This window comes from Myotis daubentonii, chromosome 1 (genome assembly GCF_963259705.1).
Source record: "Myotis daubentonii chromosome 1, mMyoDau2.1, whole genome shotgun sequence".
Lineage (NCBI taxonomy): Eukaryota > Metazoa > Chordata > Mammalia > Chiroptera > Vespertilionidae > Myotis > Myotis daubentonii.
In genome coordinates this window covers 166148397-166171124 of record NC_081840.1, presented here as the reverse complement: position 1 = coordinate 166171124, position 22728 = coordinate 166148397, and the positions used below count along the sequence as shown (strand labels likewise).

General features: G+C 44.4%; 1 pseudogene; it reads right to left on the bottom strand.

The window, feature by feature from the left end:
- Nucleotides 1-20087: 20087 nt before the first annotated feature.
- LOC132238127 (UDP-glucuronosyltransferase 2B31-like) lies at nucleotides 20088-22396 on the bottom strand (annotated as a pseudogene).
- Between the last annotated feature and the right edge of the window lie 332 nt (nucleotides 22397-22728).

Below are 22728 nucleotides of genomic sequence, written 5' to 3'. Positions count from 1 at the left end.
GTGGGTGTCATAGTGACTGGTTGTTCCCGTTGTTACAGCGTTCCGGTCCCTGAGTTTTTATATATATAGATATTGAGTGTAAACCGTAATTGAAAATAATTTTTTACAAAAATAATGAAAGAATGTACAGGTGAAAATCATTATTTTTCCGAACCGTGGAACTGATTGAATTCTGGATGAACTTATTTAGAATTAGCCTTTTGGACTCTTTTACAACACAAATCTTTTGGTCTATGCTGAGTCAGTTATTTCTGTCCCCCAAGCAACTTCATGTATATCAAAGCTGAAGGTCAGAACAAAGTGAGTGCATTTCATTAAGGTAAAATAGAATTGCTTTGACTTTCAATTGGTGCTATTTGTTTTTGTATATTCAAATGTCCCTATTACCACTGTTGGTTAATTCTAGGTAGTTTGAATCTCTCATACATTTCAAGTTTGAAGCATTTTATGGAAGAAAAAAATAAAATTTAAAAACTGAACGGTAGTTATACAAAATAATTAATAAATGATAATTTTTATCTTTATTAGTAATAAAAGACATTGAAATCCAAACAACGAGATAACATTGTTCTAATATCAAATGAGCAGATTTAGAAAATAATACCCAGTTCCAGTAAGGGTGCAGAGAAATGTTTCTTGTTTTGGCTTTGCTGTGGGTGGTGAAAATGGCACCAGGTGTTAGACTTTTGAGGTCAGATGGGATTTGGGTTCAGCAACCTCTGCATTTGAGTTCTGGCTAGGAAAGAATGCAGAGCCAAGACTCAAAGAATAAGAGAACATTTATTTGGAAAATCACAGCGGTATAACAAGTACTTTGTGGAAGAAATGGGTTTAGGAAACAAGTATAGAGGTAAAAGAAGGTCCCTTGAAGTTTAGAAGTGAGGAAGGTGACAGGTGCTGTGCCTGGGGGCATGGGGAGGGGGAAGAGAAAGGCTAGACGTGCTCCTGCCACTGGGTCCCATGTCTTAAGGGTTTTAAGGGTGGAGACTTTAGGGGAGGTCTCAGGGGAAGATCTCAATAGAATATTCAGCAGCTTTCCAGGTGTGTCTTTTCAAGGTCTAGATCTCCACTGATTGCTTGGTTTCTCTAGGGGATCATTATCCAACGCAGCTGGTCCTGAGGTCAGCTGTGGGGTCACTGTTCTGGTTTTGTTGCTTTTCTGGGCCTGGAGCTGAAATACAGCTGAGGAAATATGTTAACTCTAGGGAGAAAAGGTCAGGGGTTCAAACAACATGACCAGCATATGCTAGGGGAGGAAAGGTCCCCCCGCGGGGGAGGTCCCACCCTACAGTCCTTTGCTAGGCACCTGGGGCTTTCTACCCTGTGACCTTCGGTGCCTAGCCTTGCTCTGCTTATATTTGTCTAACTGCCTACCATAACTTCACATTTCTACAGCTTTCTAGTTCAGATATTCATTATCTCCTGCCTAGAAAATCTCAGTAACTCTCTTCTAACTTGTCTGCCTGATCCAGTCTTGTATTTCTTAAATCCCACGCTGCAGCCTGAGAGACCTGTCTAAAACATCATTCTAACCCAATTACCACATATGTTTCTCAGCCTCTCAGTTTCCAAGGTGGAAGAGTTACTAATACCTTATATCTGTAAAGAAAAAGCTAAATGCATGGCTGTGTTGGGGATGAAAACAGCACCAGGTGTTAGACAGATGGAGTCAGATGGACCTTGGTTCATCAACCTTGGTACTTGAGGTCTAGCTAGGAATGAATTCAGAGTCAAGATTCACACTATAGGAGAAAGTTTATTTAGAAAGTCACAGAGGTTGAAGTAAGCTGTAGAAGAAATGGGCTCAGGAAACAAGTTACAGAGGCAACTTGTTTAGGAGAAAGAGAGAGGTAAGGAAACAGCGCCTGGGGGGCGGGGTGGGGAAAGGTGCAGAGTACTCCATAGTGCAGTGGTTCTCAACCTTGGCTGCACATTAGAATCACCTGGGAATCTTTTTAAAATCCTGATTTCTGGGCCTCGACCTCCGGAAATTCTGTTTCTTTGTTACTAATGTTGTGGCCTCACACCATAACAAAGAAACAGAATTTCCGGAGGATGAGGCCCAGAAATCGGGATTTTAAAAAGATTCCCAGGTGATTCTAATGTGCAGCCAAGGTTGAGAACCACTGCCATAGAGAGAGCTGCACTGTCTTCAGGGTGTTTAGCTGGAGGTCTCTGGGGAGGATCCCAATAAAATATCCATCAGTTTTCCAGGTGTGTTCTTTCAGGGCTGTGATCTCCACTGATTGGTCGGCACCAGAGCTCCTTTTAACGCCTTGGAAGGAGTGAACTGCTTTCTTCTTCAAGCTGACCAATCAGGGCCTGTCCCATGTCTCCTGCCCTTGTATGGAAATCAAATGGGGCTTTCTGCCAGCCCCCTTGTTCTTCTCTAGGGGTATAGTATGTGTGTGTGTTGGGGGGGGGGGGGTAAAGGTGACAGGTACCTCGTCTAGGGGGATAGCTCCAGCCACTGGGTCCCCTGACCTAAGGGTTTTAAGAATGGAGATTTTAGGGGAGATCCCAAGGGAAGATCTCAATAGAATATTCAGCAGCTTTCCAGGTGTGTTGTTTCAAGATCTAGGTCTCCATTGATTGCTTGGTCTCACCAGGGGATCACCAGGTGTGTGTGTGTGTGTGTGTGTGTAGGTGGGGGTGGGGAGGTGGGGACGGGAATCCTACTGCCTGACAAGCTACACGTCATGGGGAGGCTCTCACCCAAATGACCAGAGAGATGATCTAGGGTAGGAAAGGTGTCTCGGGGCAAGGTCCTAATTAACAATACTTATCTCCAAGTATTTGCTCTCCAAGTTCTGCCCATTGCTACTTAACCGTTGGTAGATACGCTTATTTCTGCCCTGGTGACATTTTGTACCTGGCCTATTGGGAAGCTTGTTAAAAACTTTAATCATTTTGTACATATCTATCACATATTGGCTTCTCTTAAAATGTAGCACTGAGGATGACCCTACTTTTCCATTCTCCTTAAATTTAACAGTAGATCATTTTAGGATAACATAGAATAATCGGTTTTGCCTTTAATTCATGTTAAAGAGTTTGAATTATGGGCATAGAGTTTAGTAAAAAGTTGTCATTAATTGCTACATTTACATACTTCTCTTATTCTTTTATCTGAGCTCTGTCTTTGAGCAGCAATGGTTAAGAAATCCTTGTAGCATTTTGTACTCCAGGAAATGGCTATCCAGAAAGCACAACCCTGGCCCCTCACAGTCCAAGATGCTTCCATCCTTCCTCCTAACTCCCCTGTGACAGATGACTTCATTGTTTATCTGCCTCTATAAAATCCTAGGCCCTCCCTTTCCTTAGAGGATGTCTCTCCATTGCAATTGTTTAAATAAAATAATCTCCTTAATTGTCCAGTGCACTCTGTCTTTCATACCAAATCATAATGTTCAATGCTGCCTTAACACTAAGTTGATTAAGTTTTAATGAGGATTAAATAAGTTAATATTTGTATATTATTTTGAATGGTATCAGACATCTAGTACATTACAACTTCAATAATCTGTAATACCTAAATTATCTATAACTAGAGGCCTGGTGCAACCTCTCACAGTCCAGGACCATTGGGGGGTGTCTGTCGAGGGGTCCTTAGTGCTACTGTGGAGGCGGGAGAGGCTTCTGCCACCACCGCTGTGTTTGCCAGCCATGAGCCCAGCTTCTGTCTGAGCAGCACTCCCCCTGTGGGAGTGCACTGATCACCAGGGGGCAGCTCCTGCGTCGATGTCTGCCCCCTAGTGGTCAGTGTGCATCATCGCAACAGGTCGATTTGTATATTAGTCTTTTATATATAGGACTAGAGGCCTGGCGCACAAAAATTTGTACACTCGGGGGGGGGGGGGGGTCCGTCAGCCCGGCCTGTGCCCTCTCGCAGTCTGGGACCCCTTGGGAGATAACGACCTGCTGGCTTAGGCCTGCTCCCAGGTGGCAGAGGGCAGGCCTAATCCCTAGGTGCAGCCCCTGATCGGGCTCAGAGCAGGGCCGATTGGGGAGTTGGGGCGCCGCCCCATGTCATGCACAGAGCAGGGCGGATCGGGAGGTTGTGATGCCACCCTCAGTCATGCTCAGGATAGGGCCGATTGGGGGGTTGGGGCACCACCCCCTGTCAGACTCAAGGCAGGGTCAATGGGGAGGTTGCGGCGCCACCCCCTGTCACGCACAGAGCAGGGCCCATCAGGGAGTTGGGCGCTGCCCCCTGTCACGCACAGAGCAGGGCCCAACAGGGGGGTTGGGGCTCCGTAACCTGTCACACACACAGCAGGGCCCATCAGGGGGTTGGGGAGCTCCCCCCATCACTCACAGAGTAGGGCTGATAGGGGGTTGGGACACCGCCCCCTGTCACACAGAGCAGGGCGGATCAGGAGGTTGGGGCACCACCCTCTATCACCCACAGAGCAGGGCCAATCAGGGGGTTGGGGCGCCACCACTCTCACACTCAGGGCAGGGCCAATGGGGAGGTTATGCCTCTACCCCGTCACACATAGCGCAGGGCCCGTGGTGGGGGGTTGGAGCGCCGCACCCTGTCACACACAGAGCCGCAGGGTGATCAGGGGGTTGGGGAGCTCCCCCCTATCAGGCACAGAGCAGGGCTGATCAGGGGCTGGGGCACCTTCCCCTGTCACGAAAAGAGCAGGGCAGATAGAGAGGTTGTGGCCCTGCTGCCTGTCACACACAGAGCCACAGGGCAATCAGGGGGTTTGGGCGCTGCCCCCTGTCACACTGATTCTGGTGCCAGGAGGCCTCTCAGCTCCACTGATCCCGGTGCTGGGAGGCATATTACCCTTTTACTATATAGGATAGAGGCCTGGTGCACAGGTGGGGGCTGGCCGTTTTGCCCTGAAGGGTGTCCTGGATCAGGGTGGGGGTCCCCGCTGGGGTGCCTGGCCAGCCTGGGTGAGGGGATGATGGCTGTTTGCAGCTGGTCACACACCCTTCAGGGTGGGGGTCCTGACTGGGGTGCCTGGCCAGTCTGGGCGAGGGGCTGAGGGCTGTTTTCAGGCTGGTGGGTGACTGAAGCTCCCAACTGCTCCTTTTTTTGTTTTGTTTTTTATTCTGGGCCAGCTTTAGCTCTGGCTCCAGCTCTGAGGCCTCTGCTGCTGAAAGCAGTTATCTGGTTTGTTTGGGTTCTATAATCGAAACAATGCATAACTCCAGCTCTGAGATCCAGGCGGGCTGAAAGCAGGTTTCTGGGGTTTTGTTTAGCTTCTATATTTGTAACAATGTTTGAAACTGCCAGTTCAGAGGCCGGCAAGGCAGGCAGGGAACGTTGGTTTCCTCAGTCACTGAAGCAAGCAAGCCTCATGTTCGCTTCAAGCTGCCTGGCTGCCGGCCGCCATCTTGGCTGACAGTTAATTTGCATATCTCACTGATTAGCCAATGGGTAGGGTAGCGGATGTAAGGCTAATTACCATGTTTCTCTTTTATTAGATAGGATTATTATTATTTACTTATTATTAATTCCCAATCAATGTTAGGGAATAAACATTATTCAAATTGGTAAAGAAAACATTATTTATCTCACTTGTTAAAGACAGTAGTGCAGACTATTCAAGGGAGATCATGGCAATGGGTGTAGGGAAACTGCAGTGGGGTCTTGTAGCAGGGGAGAGATTGTACTCAACTTCAAATCCAGCACAGTCCAATGGGAATGTATAGCCAAGGAGCATGGTGGGGTCATTACTAAGAGGAAACCAGAGGTGACTTTGGCCAAACCAACTTAACAGGATTCTTGCTAAAGGCAGGTCAGGATAATCAGATATCACCTGGGGAATGATGGCAGATGAGAAACCCAATTAGATGATGAGAATGATCAGATATGGAAGATGAGAGATTCTAGTTAAACTGACTTATCAGGATTCTTGCTAAAATTGGGCAATGCTGAGAGGAACACCAAAGTGCAAAGGTCAGGCATAGTTGCAAAACAGTTCAGCAGAGACAGAATAGTTTGGTTAAGAAGAAAATCTTTGTCGTTAGGGAAAGAGGCTTAGAAAAATATGCTCATATATGGGGGAGAACCAAGATGGCGACATAGGTTAACGCCGGAGTTTGCTGCTTTGAACAACTACTTCAAAAGTGAAACCAAAAAACGGAAGGGACATCACCCAGAACCACAGGAACGCTGGCTGAGTGGAAGTCCTACAACTAGGAGGAAAGAGAAACGCACACGGACACTCAGAGGAGGCGCAGTGCTGAGGTCAAGTTCTGAGGTGCGGAGTGCGTGGAGCGGGCTGGCGGCGGAGGGCGCGGTTGGCGTTTTCAATCAGGAGGGAGTCGCAGACTCTGAGCTCCAGATCCCGGCGAGTCTTTAGGGACCCAGACTCAAACGGGAGAAGCGGGACTGTCTGGCTTCGGTCAGAGCGAGTGCAGCTTTCTCTCCCAGCTTTGCAGCGGGTGCTGGGACTCAGAGAGGCAGAGCCCCTGGGGACAGGACTGAGAGCCACCATAACTGCTCTCTCTGGCCCACCCTGTTGATCCTGTGCGACCCGCCCCGCCCAAGCCCTGCACAGAGGCATTTGCCGGATAGCCTCAGGCAAAGGCTAGATTAGCACCTCCCTAGAGGACAGAAGTTCTCTCACTGCTGACACAGCTGATTCTCATAGCCACTTGGCCTGGAGGTCAAACCCTCCCTGGAATTAGCTACAACAATCAAGATTTAACTATAAGACTTCGAACAAAGAACACTAGGGGGTACACCAAGGAAGCATAACAAAATGCGGAGACAAAGAAACAGGACAAAATTGTCAATGGAAGATATAGAGTTCAGAATCACACTTTTAAGGTCTCTCAAGAACTGTTTAGAAGCTGCCAATAAACTTAATGAGATCTACACGAAAACTAATAAGACCCTCGATCTTATATTGGGGAACCAACTAGAAACTAAGCATACACGGACTGAAATAACGAATATTATACAGACGCCCGACAGCAGACCAGAGGAGCGCAAGAATCAAGTCAATGATTTGAAATGCAAGGAAGCAAAAAACATCCAACCGGAAAAGCAAAATGAAAAAAGAATCCAAAAATGTGAGGATAGTGTAAGGAGCCTCTGGGACAGCTTCAAGCGTACCAACATCAGAATTATAGGGGTGCCAGAAGATGAGAGAGAGCAAGATATTGAAAACCTATTTGAAGAAATAATGACAGAAAACTTCCCCCACCTGGTGAAAGAAATAGACTTACAGGTCCAAGAAGCTCGGAGAACCCCAAACAAAAGGAATCCAAAGAGGACCACACCAAGACACATCATAATTAAAATGCCAAGAGCAAAAGATAAAGAGAGAATCTTAAAAACAGCAAGAGAAAGAAACTCAGTTACCTACAAGGGAATACCCATACGACTGTCAGCTGATTTCTCAACAGAAACTTTGCAGGCCAGAAGGGAGTGGCAAGAAATATTCAAAGTGATGAATACCAAGAACCTACAACCAAGATTACTTTATCCAGCAAAGCTATCATTCAGAATTGAAGGTCAGATAAAGAGCTTCACAGATAAGGAAAAGCTAAAGGAGTTCATCACCACCAAACCAGGATTATATGAAATGCTGAAAGGTACCCTTTAAGAAGAGGAAGAGGAAGAAAAAGGTAAAGATACAAATTATGAACAACAAATATGCATCTATCAACAAGTGAATCTAAGAATCAAGTGAATAAATAATCTGATGAACAGAATGAACTGTTGATTATAATAGAATCAGGGACATAGAAATGGAATGGACTGACTATTCTTGGGGGGGAAAGGGGTGTGGGAGATGTGGGAAGAGACTGGACAAAAATCGTGCACCTATGGATGAGGACAGTGGGTCGGGGTGAGGGCGGAGGGTGGGGCGGGAACTGGGAGGAGGGGAGTTATGGGGGGGGAAAAAAGAGGAACAAATGTAATAATCTGAACAATAAAGATTTAATTAAAAAAGAAAAAAAAAAGAAAGAAAAATATGCTCATATATGTATTTTATCTGCAGTGCCGAAACGTGACCTAAATTGCCCAGAAGGGAAAGGTTAAAGGGGGAGGTAGAAGGGTACAGCAAGGCTATTCCCCTGGATTCCCAATGCTACTTCTTGACAATAAGTAAGGACCTTCTCTAACAATCTAACCATTTGAAACATATAACCTCATTCTAAGTCCCCTCCCCACTTGACAGTGGTATAGCTCTCATGTAGCAGACATCTCTCCCTTCTCCTTCAATACATAAGCCTACAATACATTCCTCTATGTCAGTATGTTCTGCATCCTAAGGCAACTTAGCTCCAGTTCCCTTAGTTCCCATTTCCCTCCTGGACTTGCAGACCTCGCTCTCCATTCCACCAGCCAGTCACCTGCAAGGCCTTTACTTTGATCTGCTCCTCATTCTAATGAGCAATCCTCAGATTCTTTTTTTAAAAATTTCTTTATTGATTAAGGTATTACATATGTGATCTTATCCCCCACCATTACCCCCCAACCCCTCCCCCCGACTCATGCCCTCACCCCGTGGTGTCTCTGTCCATTGGTTAGGCTTATATGCATGCATACAGGACCTTTGGTTGATCTCTCCCCCTTACCCCCACGCTCCCCTACCTTCCCTCTGAGGTTTGACAGTCTGATCAATGCTTCTCTGTCTCTGGATCTGTTTTTGTTCATCAGTTTATGTTGTTCATTTTATCCCACAAATGAGTGAGATCATGTGGTATTCATCTATCGCTGACTGGCTGATTTCACTTAACATAATGCTCTCCGGTTCCATCTATGCTGTTGCAAATGGTAAGAATTCCTTCTTTTTTACCGCAGGGTAGTATTCCGTTGTGTAGATGTACCACAGTCAGATTCTTTACATCAAAAATCCCTCTCTTTTAACAGGATTTCTCTTTTACATGCCACACTTCCACTCTTACCATACAGAGGCCAACTTGCTTTTTACCTTCATCACAACTTGCAGTTACCTAAGCAGTCCCTCTTTCTCAGGTTAAGTTACTAGATATATCCTTGCTCTGGCTGGTTTGGCTCAGTGAATAGAGTGTCGTCTGTGGACTAAAGGGTCCCAGGTTTAATTCTGGTCAAGGGCATGTACCTGGGTGGCAGGGCACGTGGAGGAGGCAACCAATGGATGTGTCTCTCTCACATGAATGTTTCTCTATGTCTCTCCCCTTCCCTTCTACTCTTTCTAAAAATCAATGGAAAAATATCCTTGGGTGAGGTTCCCAAGACTTTTTTCAAACTCTACTGTGTCGGGGATGTTTTCAACTTCAGGGAAAGAAAATCCCAACCAAAAGTGGATTAAGTCTAAATTCTCTGAGAGTTTTAAGTGGTTAAAAGCTAAGATAGTGATCATTTAGTATTTGGAGAAGGCATTTAAGGTGTGAGGGATTGTCTCCAGGACTGAGCAGCTTCGTCCCCCTACCTACATGTGGCATATACATGTTATCATTTCTGTGTGGGCCAGGATATGGAAAGGATGAGAAGCGCTGGCTTAAAAGAATAGAAATTTACTATCTTACTTCCAGACTGGTGCTATGACTCAAAAATGCCACTGGACACCCAGGCTCTTTCTACCTTTTTGGCCTGTCACTTTTATCTTGCTCTCATCATCCTCTTACTTGCTGCCTCACTGTACCAAATAGTGTCAATGCCTCCAGGCCTCAAAACCACAAATCACATCTGCTTACTCTCATTGGTCAGAACCATGTCACATGGGCACTTTAGTTTCCAGAGAGGCTGGGAAATTAAATTTTTAGGTTTTATAGCTGCTATAATAGAGTCAGGTAAGAAAAAGACAGGGAATGAGTGTTATATGAGCCAATCTATAATATGTGACAAGCTGAGACTCCAAGATGACAATATTTAATATAGCTATATCTAATAGAATTCAATACTCTAGAGTCTAGGGCAGTGATGGTGAACCTTTTGAGCTTGGTGTGTCAGCATTTTGAAAAACCCTAACTTAGCTCTGGTGCCATGTCACATATTGAAATTTTTGATATTTGCAACCATAGTAAAACAAAGACTTATATTTTTGATATTTATTTTATATACTTAAATGCCATTTAACAAAGAAAAATCAACCAAAAAAAATGAGTTCGTGTGTCACCTCTGACACGCGTGTCATAGGTTCACCATCACTGGTCTAGGGCCTAGACTAGACATTCCTAACCATGCAGGGGACCTATGATATCTCACTGAACCCCAGTGTCTGCTTCTAGCCCCTTCAGCAGCTGGATAATTATTCATTCTCACTCTCCCGTGGAAATTTCATTCTATTGAAGCTCAGCTTTTCTAATACAAGCCTACTTGTAGTTATTACTGGTCTTTCTTTTAAATGTCCATCCCTTCATAGGAATGAAAAAAACAAACAAACAAAAATACCCCATGATCTACTAGTCATATAGTAGATCAAACTCCCCTTTATGCTTTTAATACCAAAAACAGAAAGAGGAGTGGGGCCAGGTCAAGGGAAGAGAGGGCTATTGTGAAAACTTAAGTTGAACGGAGTTGATCAAGATGGCAGCTGTTACTTGGCAGCAATGTGGATAGGCGGGGCAATGAATTCAAAGGCTTACACCACACCAAAATAGAGTTATTGGGACTGCATTGGGTCCTACGCTGCATTATACTTGAACCTGTTCTCCTCAGAAGGCTCTGGTCCTGCCCCCAAGAATGTGCCACAAGTATCAGTCACCGCACTCTGAACCCAACGCATGACAGATAAATTCAATTCAATTTCTATTTCTTTCCTGGGCATTTTACTTTGTTTCAGTTCTACATTTTTAAGTCCTCACAGGACAACCCCAGTCAGTTGTTTCTGATCTGCACAGGAACATTAGAGTGATATTGGAAGCAAAATGGAAAAGAAAGTCACCTGCATTACCACCCCTATGGGTTAGCGTCCAATTTGTAGCAGGTAAGCTGTGAAGAGCTTTTTGCACAGACTGCCAGGAGGAAGAAAGGTGCAGGGTACCTTGACCTAGAGCAAGGGCTGAATCTTGCCACCCTGGTTTAGAAGAATAGGAGCTTTAAAAAAAAAAAATCAAAGCTGCCAATGGTTTTTGGAAACAAATTTATGACAAACAGCTCCTTTGTTCTGATGAACTCTCTTGCATTTTTTGTTCCGTGAATATAAAGCAAATACAAGTATAAAAAGAAAGGTTTTGTTTAATTATGTAAAAGATTGTTCACTTGGTAGACAAGCATTGAATTTCCACGGGTTTGGTTCCCTTGAGTGAATGTCTCCCCTGAGAGTACACTCCTTTGTACCTGAAAAGAGTTGCTTTTCCTGGGAGATGTGAGATGAGGACATTGCTGACAGACAAGGAGTGGGGGCCAGGGGTTGCAGGAACTGTTTACATAAGACACACTCTGAACTGTGCTGCTTTCCGCTCCAGATTGTGAGGTGTGATACCCAGCTGAGGAGGCGGACTCCCTGCCCAGAATCTTTCATCAACTAACACGCTGAGGAGTGTCAGCTTTTAGAACCTCAGACCTGGAAACAGCACTTGATGTATCTCTCTCTCTCTCTCTCTCTCTCTCTCTCTCTCTCTCTCTCTCTCCCTATCTTTTTGTATTTCTAATCTCTGCTATCTCTCCGGGGGTTTCATTATCTCCTACTACAAACAAACATTCTCCACGAGATAAGAAATAGACCCACTGGCATCTATTTTCAAAACCTTCTAACTCTCGTCTTCCACGGCCAGGCCTTCCTTGCTATCTCCATCTGGTGGAATGGTATGACTTGGATCACATGACTTACCTCACCAGAGGGAGAAGTGTTCTGACTGACCTGGGCTGAGCCACGTGCTCAGGGATATAAAAGCTTTTGCTACTAGAAAAAAAGTGTCATGGAAACTGGCCAGTAATCTGACTGGTGTCCTTGGAAGCTAAAAACAATAGCTAGCACTTGCATTTTGTGAAAAGCCGAGTAAGAGTTATTTCTCAACTCTGGGCATATATCCACTGCTTCAGAGCCTCATCTGTGCCACCTCATTGTCTCAGCTAAGCCCTTAAGGAAACAGAGAAAAGACATAACAATAAATTGTCCAAAGCTTGAACACTAGCACTAAGAATGAGGGAATAAATGAAAATCCGGACCTTTCCCACCACCTACTTTGTTCATCCTGCTCCATCTTCTTCAGGTAATGACATCACCTATGGGGGTTGGAGGTGGGTGGGGGGCTAAGAGGAGTGGTCTTGTCTGTCTGATTCTTGACTGGATAGAGGGGGATGAGGTTTGAGGGATGCAGTTTATTTTCAACAATGAATTTTGAGCCATTTAATTCTCATAAGTCTGTGAAGTAGGAATCCCAGATGCTGGATTTTTTTTTTTTTAATATATTTTATTGATTTTTCACAGAGAGAAAGGGAGAGGGATAGAGAGTCAGAAACATCGATGAGAGAGAAACATCGACCAGCTGCCTCCTGCACACCTCCCACTGGGGATGTGCCCGCAACCAAGGCACGTGCCCTTGACCGGAATCGAACCTGGGACCCCTCAGTCCGCAGGCAGACGCTCCATCCACCGAGCCAAACCGGTTTGGCAGATGCTGGATTTTTAAGTGTGTTAATCAGCCCTGGCCAGTGTGACTCAGTTGGTTGGAGCCTTGTCCCATACACCAAAAGGTGGCAGGTTCCATTCTCAGTCAGAGCACATATCCAAGTTTTGGGTTCAATTTCTGGTCAGGGTGAGCTCAGAAAGCAACCAATCTCTCTGTTTCTCTTTCTTTCTCATTCTCTCTGTTAGGTCTGATCAAATAATTGAATCAATACCCCCTCTCCTGGGAACTGACCTTTTAGATCACTTCACAACCTACATCCCCTTTTGCTGAGACCACATCCCACTTGCTGAGACCATTATCTTTCCTCTCCGGAATTTCCCAGGAACTAGACCTGTCCAGAGAGTTTCTCGCCGAAAAAGCCTGCCAAGAGTCCTTTAAAATCTCTGACTCCCAGAGCCTGGGTGCTAGCACCACTTGGAGGCTCAACATCATCTGAGCCCCCAAATTTATAATTCCTTACCACTTTGGCCCCATGTGTTCCTCCTTCGGCAACCCTAACACCCTCTTTTATAAATAAATAAATAAATTAAATAAATAAATAAATAAATAAATATGTTAGTATGAGTGTAATCAAGTTTAAACTGCATATAGGATCAGAATAGGATTTTTTTAAATTTATATTTATTGTTGCAAGTATTACAGATGTCCCCTTTGTGTTTCTTTTTACCATTGACCCCTTCCCCCCCCCATAACTGCCCCTCCCAGGCCTTCACCACTCTATTATCTGTGTCCACGGGTTATGCATATTAAGTTCCCCAGTTAATCACTCCCCTCCCACCCATCCCCAACACTGCCTTTTCTCTGAAATTCGTCAGCTTCTATGTCTCTAGATCTATTTTACTCATCAGTTTTTTTGTTCATTAAATTACACAAATGAGTGAGATCATGTGTTACTTATCTTTCTCAGACTGGCTTACTTTGCTTAGCATAATGCTCTCCAGGTCCACTCATGCTGTTGCAAATGGTGAGTTCTTTCTTTTTTATAGCTGCATAATATTCCATACTGTAAATGTACCACAGCTTTCTTATCCACTCATCTGCTGATGGGCACTTGGCCTGTTTCCAAATCTTAGCTATTGTAAATTGCACCACTATGAACATAGGGGTGCATATATCCTTTCTGATTGGTGTTTCTAGTTTCTTAGGATATATTCCTAGAAGTGGGATCACTGGGTCAAATGGTAGTTCCATTTTTAATTTTTTTAGGAAACTCCATACTGTCTTCCATAGTGGCTCCACCAGTCTGCATTCCCACCAGCAGTGCACGAGGGTTCCCTTTTCTCCACATCCTCTCCAGCACTTGTCGTTTGTTGATTTGTTGGTGATAGCCATTCTGACAGGTGTGAGGTGATATCTCATTGTCATTTTGATTTGCATCTCTTAGATGATTAATAACTTTGAGCATTTTTCATATGCCTTTTGGCCTTCTGTATGTCGACTTTGGAGAAATGTCTATTTAGGTCTTTTGCCTATTTTTTAATTGGATTGTTTATCATCCTTTTGTTAAGTTGTATGAGTTCCCTATAAATTTGGAGATTAACCCCTTATCAGATGTATCATTGGCAAATATGTTTTCCCACGTAATGAGCTTTCTTGTTATTTTGTTGATGGTTTCTTTTGCTGTGCAGAAGCTTTTTATTTTGATGTAGTCCCATTTGTTTATTTTGCAGGAGGCAACCCATCGATGTCATTCTTTCTCTGTCTCTCCCCCTCCCTTCCATTCTCTATAAAAATATAATTAATAGAAAAATATCCTCAGGTGAAGATTAACCAAAAAAAATCATTTAATAGTTCAGTAAAGTATGTTTGCTTTCTACTTATGTCTTAAAGATATATCAATTTAAAACATAGATTCTTGCCCTAACTGGTTTGGCTCAGTGGATAGAGCGTCGGCCTGCGGACTGAAAGGTCCCAGGTTCGATTCCAGTCAAGGGCATGTACCTTGGTTGTGGGCACATCCCCAGTAGGGAGTGTGCAGGAGGCAGCTGATCGATGTTTCTAACTCTCTATCCCTCTCCCTTTCTCTCTGTAAAAAATCAATAAAATATATTTTAAAAAATTAAAAAAAAATAAAACATAGATTCCTTCTTCCATAGGAATATTATCCTATATATTAACAGAATTATTCTGTAATTTTTTAAAAAATATGTTTTTATTGATTTCAGAGAGAGGGAGATAGAGAAAGAAATAGAAACATTGATGGTAGAGAAACATTGATTGGTTGCCTCCTGCACATGCCTACTGGGGATTGAGCCTGCAACCCAGACATTCCCAGGGCCTGTGCCCTGCCTGGGAATCAAACTGGTGACTTCCTGGTGCATGGGACGACGCTCAGCCAACTGAACCACACTGGCTGGGCTATTCTGTGATTTAACCATGAACAGTTTTTAGATAGAAGTGGTAGAAATTATTTGGTATTTATTAAATATACAAAATTCATGGTCTTTATAATATAACTAGAGGCCCGGTGCACAAAAATGTGTGCACTGGGGGGGGGGGGGAGTTCCTCAGCCCGGCCTGTGCCCTCTCACAGTCTGGGACCCCTCGGGAGATAACGCCCTGCTGGCTTAGGCCTGCTCCCGGATGGCAGAAGGCAGGCCCAATCCCTAGGTGCAGCCCCTGGTTGGGCTCAGAGCAGGGCCGATTGGGGAGTTGGGGGACCGCCCCCTGTCATGCACAGAGCAGGGCGGATTGGGAGGTTGTGATGCCACCCTCAGTCACGCTCAGGGTAGGGCCGATTGGGGGGTTGGGGCACCGCCCCGTCACACTCAAGGCAGAGTTGATGGGGAGGTTGCAGCGCCACCCCCTGTCACGCACAGAGCAGGGCTGATCAGGGGGTTGGGGAGCTCCCCCCCATCACGCACAGAGCAGGGCCCATCAGGGGTTTGGGGAGCTCCCCCCTGTCACGCACAGAGCAGGGCCCATCAGGGGGTTGAGGAGCTCCCCCCTGTCACTCACAGAGTAGGGCCGATAGGGGAGTTGGCACACTGCCCCCTGTCACACACAGAGCAGGGCCGATCAGGGGTTTGGGGCGCCGCCACTGTCACACTCAAGGCAGGGCCGATGGGGAGGTTATGGCTCAACCCCATCACACACAAAGCTGGGCCCGTTGGGGCGGGGGTGGAGTTGGGGCACCGCCCTCTATCACCCACAGAGCAGGGCCGATCAGGGGGTTGGGGCGCCTTCCCCTGTCACAAACAGAGCAGGGCGGATAGGGAGGTTGTGGTCCCACCCCCTGTCACACACAGAGCCGCAGGGCGATCAGGGGATTTGGGTGCTGCCCCCTGTCATGCTGATCCCGGTGCCGGGAGGCCTCGTGGCTCCACTGATCCCAGTGCTGGTAGGCATATTACCCTTTTACTATATAGAATAGAGGCCTGATGCACGGGTGGGGGCCGGCTGGTTTGCCCTGAAGAGTGTTCTGGATCAGGGTGGGGGTCCCCGCTGGGGTGCCTGGCCAGCCTGGGTGAGGGGATGATGGCTATTTGCAGCTGGTCACACACCCTTCAGGGTGGGGGTCCCCACTGGGGTGCCTGGCCAGTCTGGGTGAGGGGCTGAGGGCTGTTTTCAGGCTGGGACTGAAGCTCCCAACTGCTCCTTTTTTTCTTTTTTTCTTTTTTATTCTGGGCCAGCTTTAGCTCTGAGGCTCCAGCTCTTAGGCCTCCGCTCCTGAAAGAAGGTATCTGGTTTGTTTGTGTTCTATAATCGAAACTCCGTATCAACTCCAGCTCTGAGATCCCAGCCGGCTGAAAGCTGGTTTCTGGGGTTTTGTTTAGCGTCTGTATTTGTTACAATGTTTGAAACTGCAGGCTCAGAGGCCTGCAGCGGCCGGCGGGGAACGTTGTAATCCTCCGTCACTGAAGCAAGCAAGCCTCATGTTAGTTTCAAGCTGTCTGGCTGCCGGCCGCCATCTTGGCTGACAGTTAATTTGCATATTGCCCTGATTAGCCAATGGGAAGGGTAGCGGTCGTATGCCAATTACCATGTTTCTCTTTTATTAGTGTAGATTAGTGTACATTTTCTCTTAGACACTTTGATAGGCAGCTATGATGGCAAGAACCATGTTCATCGAGAGATCTTCACTGGGATTTTGTACAGGTTTGGTGTATGGCACAGAACAACTGCTGCAATAAGCAAGTCTCTTTTATGCTCTAGATGTCAAATCTTGGGATCTCAAATGAGGAGTTGTTTGAATACTGTAATGAAGGCAAGTAAACTTTGGGTTTGGCTCCCAAAGCTAGAATACTTTAAGCTAGAACACTGGTAAAGAGCTTCAACCTTTACTAAAAAAAATTAGCATTTCACCTTGCTCATCTGATTGCCAAATTACATATGCATTTACTGTTAAGGACTTCACAAGATATGTCCTCTATGACTTTGATAGAAAATACAACCTTGATCTATGAAAACCAGTTTTTACTAAATGAGGAATCACATCAAAATAGGCTGACACATATTGGGTTATTAATAATATATAATACAAACAAAAATAAAAATAGTGACAATAATTAATATACTTCTGTATCACTGACCATGTGCCAGAGACATTTTACATATTATATATATATATATATATATATATATATATATATATATATATATCCTATATAATAAAGAGCTAATATGCTAATTAGACCAAACAACCATCTGGACAACCTTCTGGGTGATGCCAGGGCTGCAAGGGCTGGCTGGGGCTGCAAACGGCTGTGAGGGCCAAGCCCCTTGCACAAATTTCGTGCTTTGGGCCTCTAGTGTGTGTATATATATATATATATATATATATATATATATATATATAAACTTTTTTTCTACTGAACAGAAATATGAGGTTGATGTAATTATGAGAGTAGGCATATTCATATCTTTAATGTTGAGTTTTTCATCATCTGTTGCTTGAATTCTTGCAATAACCTCCTGTATGGCCTGCCTTTCTACTCTTGCCCCTGTACAATTCAATCCAGAGACTGCATCTTGATGGCTTAATAAAAAAAAAGGAAATCTGATCATATCTATCCCTTTTCACTCCTTTTTCTCTTTTCCATTGGCTTATGCTTCAAATCTACACTAATAAAAGAGAAAAATGGTAATTGGCGTACGGCGATACCCTTTTCATTGGCTAATCAGGGCTATATGCAAATTAACTGCCAACTAAGATTGGCAGTTAACTGCCAACTAAGATTGGCAGTTAACTGCCAACAAGATGGCGGTTAATTTGCATATGTAGGCACAATGCAGGGAGGCGAAAGGGAAAGCAGGAAGAAGCCCCCTGCCACTGACAGTGATCGGAAACCCAGGGGGGAGCTAAAAGCTGGGGGGCAGGGCAAAGGCGACCCTGGGGCTGCCTTTGCCCTGCCCCCCAGCCATGATCAGAGAATCAGGCGCCTTTTCCGCCCTGGCCAGTGATAGCAGGAAGTAGGGGTGGAGCCAGTGATGGGAGCTGGGCACGGTCGAAGCTGGCAGTCCCAGGAGCTAGGGGTCCCTTGCCTGGGCCTAAAGCGGAGCCCATGATCACGGGGCCGCTACAGCTGCAGGTCCCTGATGCCCGGGCCGGACGCCCAGGCCAGAGGCGTTAGGCCTGGGCTGGGGCGGAGCCTGCAACCGTGGGGAGCTGGGGGGGTTGAGCCGGGGATTGGGGGGATATGATGGTCCCCTTGCCCAGGCCTGAAGCCTGGGTCAGAGGCGTCAGGCTTGGGAGGGGGGTGGAGCAAGCGATCAGAGGGAGATGGGGGTCCCCTGCCCAGGCATGATTCCTGGGCCAGAGGCCTCAGGCCTGGGCAGGGGCCAGAGCCAGTGATCGGGGGGAGATGGGGGTCCCCTGTCCAAGCCTGACACCTCTGGCGGAGGCATCAGGCCTGGGCAAGGGGCCAATCAGGCGATCGGAGGGTGATGGGGGTCTACGCCTCTGGCCGAGGCATCAGGCCTGGGCAAGGGGCAGAGCCAGCAATCGGAAGGGTCTGGGGGTCCCCTGCCCAGGCCTGATACCTGGGCCAGAGGCATCAGGCCTGGGCTGGGGGCAGAACCAGTGATGGGGGGAAATGAGGGTCCCCTGCCCAGGCCTGTCACCTCTGTCAAAGGCGTCAGGCCTGGGCAAGGGGCTGATCCTGCGATTGGAGGGTGATGGGGGTCAACGCCTGAGGGCTCCCAGTATGTGAGAGGGGGCAGGCTGGGCTGAGGGACACCTCCCCCCCCCCACCCAGTGCACGAATTTCGTACACCGGGTCCCTAGTTTCTTATAATTACTTATCTCTAACTTACTTTTCCAACATTATCTGCCTCTTTTTCCCCCTTTTTTGTTAATCCTCACCCAAGGATATTTTTGCATTGATGTTTAGAGAGAATGGAAGGGAGGGAGAGAGAGAGAGAAACATCAATGTGAGAGATACATCGATTGGTTGCCTCTTGCACATGCCCTGACCAGGCCCTGGGATTGAGGTACATGCCTTTGACCTGAATCAAACTCAGGACCCTTCAGTTCACAGGCCAATGCTCTATCCCCTGAGCCAAACTGGCAAGGGCTCATTATCTGTCCTCTTCCCACTACACTAAATTTGGACTTCTTGGGAACTGTCATTATGTTTCGTCTGCTTTACTTTTGGTGTCTCTTTCCCTGTCCCGTCCTCCTACTACTGCACATCCTCCAGGTGTCACTAACTGTCATTGATATGAAATACTTTCTTTGCTCCTTCCTGGATGTTCTCTAGCACTGTGGTCTTTCCTTATTATAATACTCTTAATACTCTTCACACAACTTTTATTACTTACTTAAATTCTATCTTTTCATGTAGAATGTCAAGTGTGTATAGATGAGATTGTGTCTACACTGTTTCTTTGCATATCCAGCACTTATCTTGGACTATGCTAGTCATTTTAAGAATATTCTTTGGCTGAAACCGGTTTGGCTCAGTGGATAGAGCGTCAGCCTGAGGACTGAAAGGTCCCAGGTTCAATTCTGGTCAAGGGCATGTACCTTGGTTGTGGGCACATTCCCAGTAGGAGATGTGCAGGAGGCAGCTGATAGATGTTTCTCTCTCATCGATGTTTCTAACTCTCTATCTCTCTCCCTTCCTCTCTGTAAGAAGTCAATAAAATATATTTTTAAAAAAAGAATATTCTTTGAATGAATGACTGACACTTTCTTATGTGTTGGATAATGAGTCATTAATTTAATTAACTGACCCTATTCCCAGAATTTCCCAGGTATAATACTTTATTTTGTAATGATAATGAAATTCAGATTATAATATGGTATTGAAATACTTAAGTTTTTAATTGGCAGGTCATTTTGTCCAATTTCCCATATCTTTCTCATTGTGATCAAACATCCTAAATAAAGAATACATTTCCACTAAAAATGCAAAGTAAAAAAAGCAAAACAAACAAGAATAGGTTAACTTAGGCAAGGGTTTATATGGTTTGCAATGGAGTCCTCCAACAAATTCAAAATGTGGTGAGAGTGGGTGAGGAAATTCAAGAACCCAGTACACTACATTTGGACTTCTTAGGAACTGTCATTATTTTTCTTCAAATGAGCCATGATTCAGCCTTCCCCTTTAACTCACAGAGTGTAGGGGTCTTCCTGAAGGGGGGGAAAGAACAAAAACAAACAAACAAAAACCACAAGCAAATGCTGGGGAAAATGAGAATATTGTAATGTGAATACACCAGGTAATTTTCTGAAAGTAACTTGGAATAATATAGCTAAAGATTTGTAAATGTGTCTTGGTTTGAAAATACAATTACAAATATATATATTTTGTTCATATATAAAAAAAGTATAATAGACTTTTATCACAACTGTCACCTCAGTACAGTCAGAATCATAAACAAGTATTAAACTAAGCATTAAAGAATTAAACATGCATTTGTTTATTCTGTAAAGATTCAAAATTAACTAGTGCAAATGCAAACAATGATTTCTACAACTTAATTAATTAACCCTACCATACCCATGAAGACACCTTTCCTTAGAGTACTCAGTCTACAATGTAGCAAGCTATTCCCTTATTCCTAAGGTTTCCAAGTCAACCGTGAGGGTTCTGAGAGTATGGCTACTACTGCAGTTGGATCATGTTAGGAGCTTAACAATATTTGTGTATTAAATAAAAGTATTTTTTAAACAGCTGGAAAATGTTCATAAAGTATGGAAATAGATGTGCTCACCCATAAGTTTGGCTCATTTTCCTCTAGTGAGAGACATAGTTTTTGAAAATATAGAGTAATAACATGTATGTCCACCCTTCAACAAGATTTTAGACCTTTAAAACAAATAATTTGTAAATACTTAATGAAGGAATGTGTAATGATTAGAAACCTAGAATTATAGGTTTCTGAATCTGAGATAGGGCCACTTTATCTCTCAATTGTGAAGGAATCCTTCAGGTAATATGGGAAAATAGTTTAATTTAAATGAAGCAAAGCTATACAAGGGGAAACAATTTCCTCAATGCTCCATAAACTATGTGCTAGAAATATTTAACTCCTCAATCTACATGTCTGCCTGCTTTGATGAAGATATTTAGTGAAATTTCTAATGCCGCTTATTGACATTGGGGAAAAAATTATAATAAAATTGACATGTAGAATGAATAGGCAAAGCACAGAGGACTTTTTAGGGCAGTGAAATACTCTGTAGAATACTATAATAGTGGATATAAAACATTATAAATTAACACCAAGAGTGAATGTAAACTATGGACTTTGGATGATAATGATATACCTACATCAATCGTAACCAATATACTTCTCTGCTGGGGGATTTTAATAACATAGGAGGAAATGTATATATGGGGGCAGGGCATATATGAGAAATCTCTACTTAATGTTGCTATGGGCCTATAACTCCTCTATAAAATAAAGCCTATTACAAGCAAACCAATAAATAAGAATGAATATGTGATTGCTTAAAGAACTCGTCAGTGCCTCAGTTTGTGGTCTCCAACTTCCAGAAGTACTTGTATTAATAATGGACCACAGGGTTCAAACTGATCTTATAATTTATTTGCAGGTTGAAAGACCATTTATATTATTTCATCATTTCACTTTTAAAGACAAATTTCTCTGACTCTGACTTTATACTTATGCAAACTCACTTTCTAAGACAGTAGGAAATTTAGTTTGTGCTACCAACTAAAAACATGACTTACCCAGTGCTTCACTATAAAATTGGTTCCACTTCTCATTAAATGTTTGGAACCAAAAGTCAAAATACTAGTAAAGCACATAGATCATAATTTTTATCCTCTCCATGAAGGTCATTTGATCACTTAATTCTGACATAATAACAAGTACATAGGTTGGAGGGATTGGGAGTTCTTCACTGTACTTTTCAATTGTCTAGCCAGGAAGGAAGCAGAAAGTGTACACTAAAGGTATTTTCAGTAATTCAGCCAGCAGCTGACCACAGGGAATGATGGCATCTGCAAGAATGATTCTTGTAGTTTTGTTATGTTTCCTATTAAAAATGATATTTTTACAGAGCTTTTCAATAAAATCAGACAATTCCCAAAACATTTCTTGCATTAGGTGAAAAAAGCATCCAAAATGTGTCTTTTGGCAGATCACATGTCTATTTATTTGGTCAGGTACATGAAAACACATACCATGATATTATTTTTTATTGAAGATGTAGGGTAAATCTCAAATTTAATAGCAGATGGTTTGTTGGGATCAACAAACACGGAAGCAGAAGATGTCAGAACAATCACTTCATGACCACTGTGGACAAGTTCACCCAAGATTGTCTGCATATTTATCCAAAGGCTGTATTCTGTGGGATGTACCAGCACCTTTCCACAGCTCCCAGGCTACAGTTACAACTCAACCATAGCAGCAGAAAAACTGAAATCCATTTCATAGACATCCTGGTGGGCACAATGGTTCTTTTCAAATTGCCAATCCCTTCTGCCATTGCTCATGCTTATGACCAAGGAGAAATCAATCCAAAGTTAAAATATAGCCCAGTCAGTGTCACTCCGTGGTTGAGCATTGACTTATGGATCAGGAGGTCACAGTTGGATTCCCAGTCAGGGGACATGCCTGGATTGTGGGGCTTGATCCCTAGTAGAGGGTGTGCAGGAGGCAGCCAATCAATGATTCTCTGTCATCATTGATGTTTCTATCTCTCTCTCCCTCTCCCTTCCTTTCTAAAATCAATAAAGATTTTTTTTAAGTTAAAATTTAACTCCTACACTG